Source organism: Podarcis tiliguerta (genome assembly GCF_965153285.1).
Source record: "Podarcis tiliguerta genome assembly, chromosome: 13".
NCBI classification, from domain to species: Eukaryota; Metazoa; Chordata; class Lepidosauria; order Squamata; family Lacertidae; genus Podarcis; species Podarcis tiliguerta.
Genome location: NC_139546.1, coordinates 4628553 through 4643258, shown reverse-complemented (window position 1 = coordinate 4643258; position 14706 = coordinate 4628553). Strand labels below are relative to the sequence as shown.

The 14706-nt window shown below is 44.4% G+C and overlaps 2 long non-coding RNA genes across 7 annotated transcripts in view; one reads left to right on the top strand and one right to left on the bottom strand.

Annotated features, from left to right (window-relative positions):
• The window catches only part of LOC310661665, a 103914-nt gene that overhangs the window by 31150 nt on the left and 58058 nt on the right, over window positions 1-14706 (top strand). For 2 of the 6 annotated variants that reach the window (XR_014504021.1, XR_014504022.1), the window contains one exon: window positions 10417-12350. The exons of the other annotated variants lie outside the window; for them this stretch is intronic. This is a non-coding gene — a long non-coding RNA (uncharacterized lncRNA). Of the gene's footprint in view, window positions 1-10416; window positions 12351-14706 lie in introns of those variants that run through there. 6 annotated transcript variants of the gene reach the window in all.
• Window positions 14021-14706, bottom strand: part of LOC310661727 — a 210944-nt gene continuing 210258 nt past the window's right edge. Inside the window, exon 2 of the long non-coding RNA XR_014504106.1 lies at window positions 14021-14243. This is a non-coding gene — a long non-coding RNA (uncharacterized lncRNA). The remainder of the gene's footprint in view (window positions 14244-14706) is intronic.

The window sequence follows — 14706 nt, the reverse complement described above, 5'->3', positions numbered from 1 at the left end:
ATTTATTGTCTGATTATGTATACTGATAAAAAAAAAAGTCATTCTGACATTTCACTCTCCATATTTGTGCTGCGAACAGAATGCAAAGCGTGCTGGTCAGCTGTGAAAAGCACATTGCTGAGTTCTCCAATTTCTTTTTAAAAATGCATTTTATGCTCAATTTACATTTTCATTATCGATAGTCTTTTTCAGTAATCCCTCCCGCTAGGAAGAAGATGGCCAGTGTTCTGTAGTTGCTTCACCTGTGCTTCTGGCTCAGAAAACAAAAAAGATGGATTTATTCTGCTCCAGTGAGAACATGATTTTCTAAAATAGCAGCACAATACTCTGGCAACGTGACTGTGCCCTACTCCATGGAAAGTGTGATTTCTTTTCTCTTTCGACTTTAATTTTGACTTCAGCTTATTTTACACAATTAGACACGGTGTGTGCAAATAGGACTAGCAAATTTTGAGTTCATGGGAGGCTGCTGGGCTAAGGAGTGGAGGAAGGATAGACTGGGGAAGATCTGGGCAAAGTCTTTCTCCAGATGGCTTTTCAGCTATGAGGTTACCCGCCAGAATGTGGTTTTGCTGGTCAGAGCAATAAAATTATGACCATCTGTTGACTGAAACTCAGATAAAAGTAAGACTTCAGGGATCTTACTCCTCATGCGTAAATGAGAGGGCAACTGTTGGAGAAAGAGCTTTGGGAGAGAGATCTCTTATTCTCTTGTATCAGAGTTAGCACAATGGTGACTGTTCACATTAAAACTTGGTTAAATTTACATCCGCTTTCATCCACCTTTAAACAAATGTTCCCCATGAAAATACAGTGGTACCTTGGTTCCTGAATGGCTTATTTGCTGAACAAATCGGATCCTGAACGCCCCAAACCCGGAAGTAAGTGTTCCGGTTTGCAAATGTTTTTTGGAAGCTGAACGTTCAACGCAGCTTCCGCTTGAGTAAAGGAAGCTCCTGCAGCCAATCGGAAGCTGCACCTTGGTTTTCAAACAGTTTCAGGAGTCAAACAGACTCCTGGAACAGATTAAGTTCGAGAACCAAGGTACCACTGTACCTTGGCTAGAATAAATCACATACACTTCAGCTGTCCAAATGAATGAAGCTTTTCATGAACAGAATTTTCAGAAATCACAGCAAACAAGTCTCCGTCTGCTGGCAGTAAAAGAAAGATAAAAGAAGTTTCCAGATGTCCTAAAAAAAAAAAAAAAAACTCGGGTTCCTTACAAAAAGGATCGTGCAATCTTTGAGTTAGCAAAGATGCAGGCAATAAAATCTCATTTTAGAGAGATTCAGTTCACTTGTAGGAAACCACGGTCGCATGGAAGTAGCTTAAGTTTGCTGGTGGTGTGTGGGTCAAAGGGCCTTGGTTTTCATCTGTGTTCTAAGGAACTTTGTGGTTCCTTGAAATTCTTAGGAGGGTTTTTCTGTATGAGAACTTCCAGAGCAGGAGCCGTGTTAGCCTTCAAAGTGCCACAAGACCTGGTTGTGTTTTACTGCAACAGACTAACCAATTTATGATGACATAGGTTTCTAGGTCTAGCAGTCTGCTAAGGCTTTTTTGCTCTTTAAGGTTCCTCAGTGAGTTCAGGAACTGTGTACGATCTTTCTTGAAGGACAGATCTTTCCTTGTCATGTGCAGTCTCTGAGTGTACATTGTATACGGCTTCAATGTGTGACCAAAGGTCTTTGGGACCTCTCACTGCGCATGTTTTACATACATAAACTTTTAAATACAGTGGTACCCCGCAAGACGAATGCCTCGGAAGACGAAAAACTCGCAAGACGAAAGAGTTTTTCATTTTCTGAGGTGCTTTGCAAGACGGATTTCCCTAAGGGCTTGCTTCACTAGACGAAACGGCCCTGCCTCTCGTGTCATGGCGATGCGCACTGCACGCACACACGCTTGCTTCCCCGCTCCTCCGGCTCCCTCCCACCTTCCTGCTGACGGTTGGTGCCTCGCGCCGCTGCCCACCCCCCTCGCGCGCTCCCCTCAGAGAGCCGTTGCCGCCAGTGCCTCTCTCTCCCTGGTGGCGGTTCTGCCGAGTCGCGCTCCTGAGCCCCGCCGCCCTCCAGCAGCCGCGTCGCATGGTGGCCACAACGCGCGGGTGAGTCTGAGGTACCGGCTGCGGCAGCTGTCCTGCTTCTCCCCGCCCCTCCCCGCCGTTGTCAGTGTTCAAATGCAGTGGTGCTTCGCAAGACGAAAAAACTCGTAGAACGAAAAAACTCGTGGAACAAATTAATTTCGTCTTGCGAGGCACCACTGTACATTCTACTCATGTAAAAACAGCAGGCAGGTACCCAAAAATAACCCAGAGATTCGTTTTAAATAAAAGGACACATTCTACTCATGTAAAAACATGCTGATTCCCGGACCATCCGCGGGCCGAATTTAGAAGGCGATTGGGCCCACGGGCCTTAGGTTGGCTACCCCTGGATTACAGCATGGGATTACTAAGTGGGGATGGGTGTTAATGTCATGCAACTCCTGTACTCGTAGCTCCTAGCCTCTCTCTGAGCCCAGTCCAAACCGCCAATTTTAACCTTTAAAATGCTTCACAGGACCATGACCTGAGAGGAAGCAGCAGTAGTTAAACTGGAAATGCTAAATAATAGCCCCACTTATCAAACACTGAAGGATGTGGTTTCAGACCCTCTTAAGTGTCCCTGTTTCCCAGGGACAGTCCTGGATTTACAGAAGCCATCTCGGTTTCCGATTTGATCCCACGGTGTCCTGCTTTTCCTTAAAGGGTAAAGGGACCCCTGACCATTAGGTCCAGTCGTGGCCGACTCTGGGGTTGGGGCGCTCATCTCGCTTTATTGGCCGAGGGAGCCGGCGTACAGCTTCCGGGTCATGTGGCTAGCATAACTCTGGCGAACCAGAGCAGCGCACGGAAACACCGTTTACCTTCCCGCCAGAGTGGTACCTATTTATCTACTTGCCTCCGGGGGGTGCTTTCGAACTGCTAGGTTGGCAGGAGCAGGAACTGAGCAATGGGAGCTCACCCCGTCGTGGGGAATCGAACCACCGACCTTCTGATCGGCAAGCCCTAGGCTCTGTGGTTTAACCCACAGTACCACCCGTGTCCCATGCTTTTCCTTAGGACATTCCTATTTTCATCGGAGCAACGTTGAAGGGTTTGTTGTTTCGCAAGGAAGCATAGGAGCCAACTCCTAGGGGCCAAGGTCTCTTCACAAACACCCCAATAAAATATTTGAGGGTGACAGCCTCCCCCCCCCCAGTTGATGGGGGTTGCCATTCAAATGGTGTGCATACACTGCATCTTGTGTTCCATTATGGGGGGCAGGGCTTACCCCTTATTTTATTCAAGTTGGCACCCCTGCAAGAAAGCATCGTTTACGACTGTGGCTCCTCAGCCCAAAGTGCAATGCCTGACTCCCAGTCATGTCTGTGATGATGATCACATAATAATTGGTGGTTTTTAAAAAATAAGGAAATGGAAGTTAAACAGATTTAAAGCCAAGGCTGCATGGAATAGCAATTACTAACTCTTGAAAAGACTTTTGCCAATTGATTGCAATCTTTACTGAAACCACTAGATGGTAGTCAAGTATAGTGGCTAAAAAACAAAACGGCAAATGGTTGTTGGAGGGAGAAAAAATGATGCGATACATAATTTTTTTGTTCCATCCTACCAACTCAAATCTACCTTCTGAGACATTAGAGGATGCAGTTAAAGTGTAGTATCACTTCACTGTTACAACAATAATTAAATACTGTACTTATATTCCCTTCCCAGTGATCAAAGTTCTACATTAGGGCTTCAGAAGTGGTACTTGGGCTCTGTGTTTTAAACGGGAGTTTGGAATCAGTATTTGGGGAAATTGTATGGATGGCTTTGGTATATTGGACTTGTAAATGTAGCTGGTTTGCTAAGTGTTGAGATTGTGTGTGCAAATGCACTCCTCTACTTGCACATTTTGGTAAAAGGTTTTCTAGCCTTTTACACTGACCTTGTTAAGAGCAGCAAACACAGCAACAGAATTTCCTCTACCGTTCCCTAGCTGCTCCCTAGGTTGTGGTGCTTGCTACTGATTTACACATCCTTATGAGCTTGGCCAATATATGTAGGACATAGGATGATCTATCTGCTGCTACTGGCCATATCTTTCATTTACTTGTTTCACCGACCTCCTCACACCTCCCTTTTTGTATTCTACTTCTGTCAAATGTTTCAGCAATTCCTTTCCATCTTCCTCTGTTATCCGCCAAGTAATTATCTTAATATATTCTAACCTTATTTTACTTTTAAAATTCCATTAATCTATTTATACTTAAATCCTTATAACATTTCTACTGAAGCCATATAACTTCATTCCAACATTTTAACATTCATTAATTTTGCAGTATTTCTGTAGATAATCTTTAAACTTTTTCCAGTCTTCTTCCACCGACTCCTCTCCCTGGTCTCGGATTCTGCCAGTCATTTCCGCCAGTTCCATGTAGTCCATCAACTTCATCTGCCATTCTTCCCGGGTGGGTAGATCTCAGTGGAGCCTCCAAGTTCAGGGACAGTGTACCTCTAAATATTGGCTGCTTTAGGAAAACAGCAGGGGAGGGCTGTTCGTGCCCTCTTTCTGGACTTGTCAGAAGTATCTAGCTGACCACTGGTGGAAAAAGGATGCTGGCTTCTGATTGTCCCTTGGCCTGGACTCCTTTTTGTGTTCTTAGATATGAAGAATCTCTCTCTCTCTCTCTCTCTCTCTCTCTCTCACACACACACACACACACGTACATACATACATGCTGGACTGAGAGCATGCAGCCCTGGTTAGACATTCTGGGCAGTGCGAATGAGCAGCATGGAGACTGGAGGGTTGGAGTTCGTTCCCCTGGTTCTTTCATCTGGAAACGGGTGTTTGGTGCTACTCAGAATATCTAAATCTGTGGTGAGAACCGGGTCTGCCCCACCTCTTGCAGAGCAAGTTTGACAGGTTGGCAGAGCCGGCCACTTGTCAGTTGCTTGGCAGAACATTCACCCTGTTTTGCAGGAGCTTTGCAAGATAAGACTTTGCAAAGGGCTCTGCGAATGTCTTGCTTACAAAGCCCCTTCCAAAGTACTGTGCAAGATGGTGCTTTGAGAGGGGTTTCTGAAGATTCATCAATCAGCTGTTGCTATGTAGAAATGCAATCTAAACTTGCATGCATGTTGGCTTGATTAGCCATCTTTGCCCCCGCCCATTTTATTACAGTGGTACCTCAGGTTAAGAACTTAATTCATTCTGGAGGTCCGTTCTTAACCTGAAACTGTTCTTAACCTGAAGCACCACTTTAGCTAATGGGGCCTCCCGCTGCTACCACACGATTTCTGTTCTCATCGTGAAGCAAAGTTCTTAGCCCGAGGTAATATTTCTGGGTTAGCGGAGTCTGTAACCGAAGCGTATGTAACCCGAGGTACCACTGTATTCAAAATAAAAATTTAAACACAGAGAAAATATTTTATTAGGTTAGGTAGGTTGTATTTCCAGCTGGGATATACTAGCCAGAGAACTAAGAGGAACCATTATTTTATTTGTTTCTCTGATTAAAACTTAGAGTACAGTTAAAACCCAGCATATGCAAGTTTCCTGCGTGCCTGAAAACCATCAGAAAGTTTAAAGCATGTATTAGCAAGCTGACCTTTCCCCAAAAAAACACAGCATTTCTTTTTGTAATTGAATGGAAAGCATGAGGTCTTTTCATTTTAGCCAAAGGCACACAAGTTCAGGAAAGGGCAGAGAGATATGACTTAAGTTAGTTGGTTATCCACAAAGGACCAAATCAGGATGCTTTTCAAATTGAGGTGCACATTAGATTTGCGTACATACAGTAACAAACAGTGAGACCTATCTCCACTTGAAATTCAAGGGAAACATGTAAGGATTTTCTAACAAAGAAAATCTAACAAATTCTAACAAAGCAGCAATTCCTTATCAGGAACTTAGGCCCGAGACCAGGCTAGACCCTATCAACTGCTGGCCAAGCAACCAGCATATCTACAAAGGAAGGTGGTGGTGGGGAATAAAACAACATACCTGGTGGTAAGATCCTGCCCCAACATGAAACATACTAATGAGTTTGACCAAAGCACTTATTTCAGTAGAACCATTTTGAGCTATGATAATTCTTTTTCTTCGTCAAAACCCACACCCACCCGGAAGGAAGCGGGCAAAAATGAGAGTTGTAAACCAATTTGCACAATAAGAAGTCCATTTTAGGGAAAATAACTCAAAAGGCATGTTGCTTGCTCAGAACAATGCAAAGGTGGCTATGCCACCTATAAAATGAAGTTGTTAAACTTTTCAGGGCTGGAGCTGTGCTTCTGTTCTGCTTTGATTAACAGAGGTAATAAAAGCCACTGTTTCCACAAGTATATCCTCATAAAGGAGGTTCAAGCTGCCCATAATTAATTATTTTTTAAAAAATATATTATAAGCTGCTTAATCCAAGAAACCTCTAAGCAGTAGAATTGTAGCGTTGGAAGGGACCCATAGGATCATCTAGTTCAACCCCCTGAAATGCAAGAATCTCAGCTAGATCCTCCATGACAGATGGCCACCCAACCTCTGCTTAAAAACCTCCAAGGAGAGCCCACAAGGGAGTCTGTTCCACTGTCGAACAGCTCTTATTGGCAGAAAGTTATTCTTGGTATTTAGTTGGAATCTCTTTTCTTGTAACATGAATCCAATGGTTCAGGTCCTAGCCTCCAGAGCAGGTGAAAACGAGCTTCCTTCATCTTCCACTGTTGGGTTGAAATAAACGACAGACGAGTGACAAGTGTCATACGGGAGGCATCTGCCGAGCATGTCTTGGGGAGTCCCTTTTATTGAATATTACAGCATTGCCACGTATGTGCTTGTTGCTGATTGGTTAACACAAAGACAATGCAAGGGTTGCATATAAGCATTAATCATCAATAGATTAAAGGTTGGGAAAGGAACACAGCGCTGGACAGGTATAAAAACCTCCCTATTAAACTATTACTAATGATTGATATACTCCTTATTAGACTAGTGATTGATATAGCAAAACTTAAAATGGCATAACCATCGCATTCATAGATGTGGTTAACCATGCATTAAGAACAGGTCAGGGTACGATGTTTCATGAATTCAATATGAACTGAACATTCTAGGCAGAAGCAAAACTTCCCATCATTCCACCCTTTAGAGATTTGAAGGTGGGCTATTGTATGGCCTCTCAGTGTCGTTTCCAGGCTAAGCACACCCAACAGCCCAATCCCTTTCTCATCAGGCTTGGTTTCAAGACCCTTGATCATCTTGGTTTCCCTGGACTCGGATAGCCTGGTGTCAGTTGTAATAAGATGGGGGGAAGGTGTTCCATGAAGGCGACCCAGAGCTGCAGGCAATGTAGACTACAGCCGCTAGGCTGCTAAGTGGAGAAGCCTGATGGGACCATCATGGTGCCAGTGGCTGTGAATGTGCTGCACTGGCTACCAGCGAGCTACCTGTAATGGTTCTAGGGGTTGCTCGTGCGTAAGTTGCCGTTACTCCTGGCTAGGTTGCCTGGTTGAACCCTTTCTGTCTGGACAGCCTCAAGTTCCGTGGCTGCCTCAGTCACTGGCAGAATCCGTCAGTGGGCGTTTCTTAAACCTCTTCCAGCATAAAAGCTGTTTGACGCCCAGTCTCCTCCCCCTTTGCCTGCACGGAAGTTTTCTGCGCAAAGTGGGTGTGGGCAGCGGAGAACTAGTGCCCTCTCCGCTGGTCTCCTGCGAAGAGTCCTGGAGCCACCTCTCCGATTCCCCCATCTGCCCCCCTTCTCCACTGGTGTTACGCTGATTTCCTTCCCCAGCGGATGGGCTACCTCTCTCCCTACTGGGACCCTCTCAGCCATCGTCCTGGAGTCTCCTCTCCGCCTCCCGCTCTGATGGCAGTTCCCTGACACTACCAATTCAAGGTGTTGGTGCAAGCATAAAAAGGTAAAGGACCCCTGACAGTTAAGTCCAGTCGCAAACGACCCTGGGGTTGCAGCGCTCATCTCGCTTTACTGGTTGAGGGAGCCGGCATTTGTCCACAGTTTTTCCAGGTCATGTGGCCAGCATGACTAAGCCGCTTCTGGTGAACTAGAGCAGCACACGGAAACGCCATTTACCTTCCCACCGGAGTGGTACCTATTTATCTACTTGCACTTTGACATGCTTTTGAGCATACAAAGTACTTAAAACGGCTTGTGTGACCCAATATTTAAATGTGCTAGCAGTTTTATTCCTGCACCTTGAGGATTAGCAATTTTTCTAAATTACAAAATGCCACTTGAGAAGGAACCTATTTGGTTAAATATTGGGCTGGCAGAAGCATCCAAGGTTGTCAGGCAATAATGCTGATGTTTTCCGCAGTATTTGTCTACCTGAAAAGAAAGTTCAAGCTGCCTGCTACGTGCAGTTGAATGGGTAAAATGATTGTGCATTGTGCCCTGGATGGAAAACAGGACACAGGTAAATAAAGAAACCAGAGAGGAGCAAACCTGATGCACAGGGAAGTGTGTTGTTCTACGGTTGAATTGGTTTATTCGGTGCCTGCAGCGGACAGGAAAACACTGGCTGACAACTTAGGTTTGTCTACTTTTAACGCTGCTCTATTCTGCTTTAAGTAGCCAGCTTCATTTCAATATATCCTGACGTGTTGTCATAAAAGTTGACAAATCCAGCCTTCAGAAGACAGGGGGCTTAACAGTGTAACTTTATTATGAGGTGTCTCAATTTATAGAAAGTGTTGGTACTGCTATCAGCTTTCCCACTTGCCCCCTCACCCCAGTGGACTGATCTCTCTTAGAGCTTTGGGGTGGGCTCTACCTCAGCGATGGCAGCCAAAACAAAGGAGACCACCTTCAGTTGAGGAAAGAGATGAGAAAATAAGTGAACTGTGTCATTCAAATAGTAATAATATAATAATTTATTATTTATACCCCGCCCATCTGGCTGGGCTTCCCCAGCCACTCTGGGTGGCTTCCAACAGAACACTAAAATACAGTAGTCTGTTAAACATTAAAAGCTTCCCTAAACAGGGCTGCCTTCAGATGTCTTCTAAAAGTTTGGTAGTTATTTTTCTCTTTGACATCTGGTGGGAGGGTGTTCGACAGGGCGGGTGCCACTACCAAGAAGGCCCTCTGCCTGGTTCCCTGTAACTTGGCTTCTCACAGCCAGAAGACCCTCAGCACTGGACCTCGGTGTCCGGGCAGAACAACGGAGGTGGAGACGCTCCTTCAGGTATACTGGACCGAGGCCATTTAGGGCTTTACCTCACTTTCAGCCCACTAATTTTTTCAGCCAGATTTTTAAAAAGTTATTGTTGCTAACAAGCATATAGAAAAGGAATTGATTGCTCATGCCTCATTATTTTATTTTATCATGTTCATGGTATGTGTACAAGTGACTTACATTAGTGACAATTGGGGATTCTTTCTCGCACTCACCACACCGGGAACTAAACCTGAACCTATATGGTACTCTAAAGCTGGGGTACAAAATTGTACAGACCAGCTATTAAGAGTCATACAATAAATCAGTATATTCTCTAAAAGGTAGATTTCTAATAGACAATATTGAAAACTGTGACCTAATTTCAAGCTGTTTCAGTCTGAATGTTAATGTATCATTAGCTGCTGCAAAAATAGATGTGGTTCACATATCTAGGTAGGAAAAAGTAAGGTCTGAAGGGGGAAAAGGTTTGTGGGTGAGACAGAAGCTTCAAATCCCTCTTTTCTTGGATGGGCAAGAGGCCATGAACAGGCCTGTTGTCTCTGGCAGGTGTCTTCATGGCCAGGTGAAGCTCTTCTGCCTGCCTTGAAAGGTGCTATGAGAGGTCTCATCTCCTGCTATTTTTTGAGGGAGGAGAGGGAAAAAAGCAGGAAACTTGGTGGGTAGCAGCTGAAGCTCAAATAAACCAGGAGGTTTATCTCCTTTTCTGAGTCCTGCACCAGCCATTTTTAGATTGTGCTTCTTTCTGTTCTTCAGGGTTTCAGGGAAAGCAAAGAACTGATAGTTTTAAATGCACTTTAATTAAATGGATCTTGTCCTCAATGACGAGGCAAGAGAAGTATTTCAAAATAATATTGCAACCTTTCGAGTTCTCAGACTTTGGGACATTTGAAGTGGCAGCTATGAGATACACTTTACTAAGTGGCAGGGCCCTGGTGAACAGTTAACTTCTGCTAGCCTAGAGGGTAGATGTTGAACTGAGTCCTCTGGCAAAGCCCCTCAAAATAGAGGTACCAAAGAAGATCAAAGTGGCATACATTCCTTAAAATGGACACACTTTCTGTGACTATTTTGGCTTGTGTGCAGAAAGCTGTCACTTCATTAGCACTGAACTAGTTTATAGACATTTTGGCTTTAAAATATATTTAATGTAATTAAAACCTCCAATCACACAGCCATGGTATTTTGTTATTTTACAGCTCGGAGCCAAGTGCAATAGCAATGAAATGGAGTCTGCAGCAAACACCAAAATAGTACCGAGTACTCATTTAGAGAGAAGAGAATGAACTTTTAACCAACGGTATGATGTTGGAGAAGGTTGCTCCAAGAGCTTGTTGAGAAACCAATAAAAAATAGCTTAAACCATCTGCATTAATTAGGGGGAAAACCAAACAGCTGATCAAACACCACCAGTTTCACAGGATGGCAGTATAAACAGCTTGCTGTGGCTGGTGTTTGTAGCCAATATTAACTCCAGCACAAGCCATCCCTGTACTCAATTCATAATGATGTAATGTACTTACTACTTTGTATAGTTCTATTGTAAGTCGCCTTCCCTTTGTGCAAAATTCAATTGGGACTTTTTAGTTTAGTAGGAGGCAGACAATTCCAGAACTCCGGATTTTGTTATATAATTGGCCTTCATTATATCAAAATCTATTCGTTTTCAGTCTTTCAGAGCTTATGCAGATGGATGGCTACTGAAAACCAAGCTATCCCCTTTCGTCCTATAGGTTGAACAGTTCCGGATCAATAAAACAAAACGGTAGAACCTGTTCCCTCTCTTAAGAAGTTAGGATCCTAATTATTTATTTGGTTATAAAAATTGTATACCACTGTTCATTAATAATCAAAGCAGTAAAAGCAGAGTTTAAAATTGATCATCAGGCTGCGTTGGCTGAAACTGATCCCACAACACTGGAGTCCATGTTGCATTGGACAACTCATCTGGTGCTGCCGTGGCAGCAGCATCTCAATCACTGCAGATGTTGTGAGAATGTGTTCTCTACCGTCCGTTGTGGAAGAGAATGGGTAACACTAGAGAGAAAAGCGAAATGCATTTGGGGCCATGTGTGCTGGGTCACTTATCCTTTACGGAGGAGTTGCAGCACGTGCCCTTAATGGGTGAATCCATACAACACCAAATGATTAATTGGCAAAGTGGTCTTTCATCAAATAAATGCCCTACTTTTGCACAAAACATAATAAGCACTGACTTCCTACTGCTGAATTGAAGGCCTTGCTATCAACTGCTTTATGACTTGTGCTACTTGGATCACATTCTTCTCAAGGCAGCTACTCTTCTTACAGGTTCAGCAAAATGCATAACCTGCAGCCATATCTAAACCTGAAGAGTAAGTTCGCACTTTATGGAGTACATGCAACTTCACAGTACTGACAGCATGGCTTACAGTAAACACATACATGTGCCTATTGGCTGTTTGCAGGTATGGATTTCCCTTTCATACATGAATGGTGCTTAGTATGCTATTGTGGGATCTTTGTTTCTCAGCCCCCCCCCCCTTCCTTAGGGGTACGACTCTAAGTCTTTATCTCATCTCTTGGGCACCCTTTCTTTTTTAAAGGACTCCTTCTCCACCTCCAGCTATTACTTGCACCCATGCAGCTACAGACCAGTGTTGCTGAACTGCGGCAGTTAAAGCAGGGATTATGCAGACAGGCCTGTTATTTCTGAAACATGCATCATAGAATGAAATGAAACTTTCCTTTCTTTGTAATGGCAAGTGCTCTCTTGCCTTAATTATAGAGCATGGTAGATGCCACCCATAACAAAGGGTCACAGAAGCAAAACCAAAAAATGACAGGCATTTTATTCCCTGTGCATTCTGCCCTGCCCTGAAGCAACTGAGTGCAGTTTTAACCTCACAAGAACACAACAAAGTAGGTTAGGCTCCTTATGTGGCCTAAGGCCACCCACAGTGAACTTTACAACTTGGTGGACCTTTGAACCTGGGGTTTTCCCAAGGAAACATCAACTCATACTGTATACACCATCTACTATGGAGGAAAATGCCTTGCCCATTAGCCTATCCAATCTTAGGTCAGTCTGAGGAAACGTGACCTTTTAAAAATAGTAGTAGTTCTACTAATAAAGAATTTGTTGTTGTTGTTTAGTCGTGTCAGACTCTTCGTGACCCCATGGACCAGAGCACGCCAGGCACTCCTGTCTTCCACTCCCTCCCGCAGTTTGGTCAGACTCATGTTTGTAGCTTCGAGAGCACTGTCCAACCATCTCGTCCTCTGTCGTTCCCTTCTCCTTGTGCCTTCCATCTTTCCCAACATCAGGGTCTTTTCCAGGGAGTCTTCTCTTCTCATGAGGTGGCCAAAGTATTGGAGCCTCAGCTTCAGGATCTGTCCTTCCAGTGAGCACTCAGGGCTAATTTCCTTAAGAATGGATGCTTTTGATCTTCTTGCAGTCCATGGGACTCTCAAGAGTCTCCTCCAGCACCATAATTCAAAAGCATCAATTCTTCGGCGATCAGCCTTCTTTATGGTCCAGCTCTCGCTTCCATACATTACTACCGGGAAAACCATGGCTTTTACTATGCGGACCTTTGTTGGCAAGGTGATGTCTCTGCTTTTTAAGATGCTGTCTAGGTTTGCCATCACCTTTCTCCCAATTTTGTGGCTGCTGGCACCATCTGCAGTGATCATGTAGCCCAAGAAAGTAAAATCTCTCACTGCCTCCATTTCTTCCCCTTCTATTTGCCAGGAGGTGATGGGCCCAGTGGCCATGATCTTCGTTTTTTTGATGTTGAGCTTCAGACCATATTTTGTGCTCTCCTCTTTCACCCTCATTAAAAGGTGAAAGAATAGTTAGTAATGAATCATTATGAGCAGTGGTGCTCACAGCACTGCCACTTTTGATGGGTACCTGCCCATATAATCTGAGATGGGACCATTGGTCCAATTCAGTGAGCTGGTTTTTACAGTGGAGGAAAAATGCTTATTGCTCTCCTGCTGATCCTGATCCTTGGCAGCATGTTTTCAGTCAGCTTGGATAAAATATTTGACTGTGAAGTTGCAGTGTTAGGGCTTTTCCGTGGTTTACCCAGTAGCATAACTAGGGGAGGCGGGGAGACTGGGCACCCCCAGCAGCTCTTACCTTTGCAGGCGCACAAGCCTCGGCACACCAGAGCCCAGTGCACCACTCCCAAGAGCAGTGTGGCCTGGGGCTGGGCTCACAGCGTGCCAATCTACTGCGTCCCCACAACCACCAGAGGGTGTCTGACATGGACGCAACCAGTATGTGCTGGCCTCCAGGTGGAGGGCAGCTGAGGGAGATGCGGTGGGTGAACACCTATCCCTCTGCCTCAGCCACCCTCCACCTGGAGGGCACCTGAGAGACGATGCGGCTCTTGCAAGGTGTGCCAGCGCACACATGCCCCATTCCACTCAGCTGCCCTCCAGGTGGAGAGACACTGTTCCAGCGTTGCCCCGCCCTCCAGCATGCCCCGCCCCCATGGTGCAGCAGATAACACCAAGACTCCACTGGGTTTACCTTATCCCTATGGGGTATGAATCTGCCAGAGCAATACCCACAGAGCATATTGCTAGTGTTGAATGCCAAGAGGCTATAGGCTTAAGCTCAAATAGCATGCTAACTAACTTCAGTCCTATAAACCAGGGAACTACCTTTATGTGCTCTCTGCTCAAAAACATTGCTAAGCCTTTACATTTGAATATTCTTCCATCAGCAGTTCTGCAGGGGAGGTTCCAAAAAAATCCCCCGTCAACATAAATACTCATTTTAATCTGGAGGGGCGGAATCAATAACTCATGTTCCTATGCATCACTTTTTTATTGCATCTTTTTTACACAGTTTCTCAGTACGATCAGGTGCATTTTATGCTTCTGCACTGCTTTTACATCGGAATGCATCCATCTCTGGTTAGATATTTGCTGCCGCGTAAAAAAAACTCAACAGCAATTAATTTTAGAAGACTTACAACTTTGTTTTCTGTGCCTGGGTTCTATAGTATGGTATCGTTATTAGTTATTATTTCTATGGTTTTCAATTTTGTTTTGCTTGTACAAATATATAAAATACCACCAAAGTTTCAGAATATTGGTCATTGTCCATAATAAAGAGGGTGAATTGATCCAATCGTGGTGTTTCAGACTCATCTCAAAAGGAGCACGGGAACTAACAATGCAGTCCCACTTTTCTAATGGCCAAGGCTTATGTCCCCATTTACTGGGCCTCACTTAATGTGAGCTATTCAATGTCTCTGCTACACATTTCAAAATCAGGAAGCGACCAGCTTGAGGCATACACAAACTTTAAGGAAAACGCTTATCAGAATGGAGGAAGGTATATGGGATCCAAGATTAGTTGGCTTTGTTTGTTCATAACTCATATTCCAGTCTTCAGATCTGTATGTTACATGGAGCTGGGAGAAAGCTAAAACCCACCAGGAGTAACAGAAGGGAAGCCAGGAATAAACAGACAAGGAAGAACAAATGAA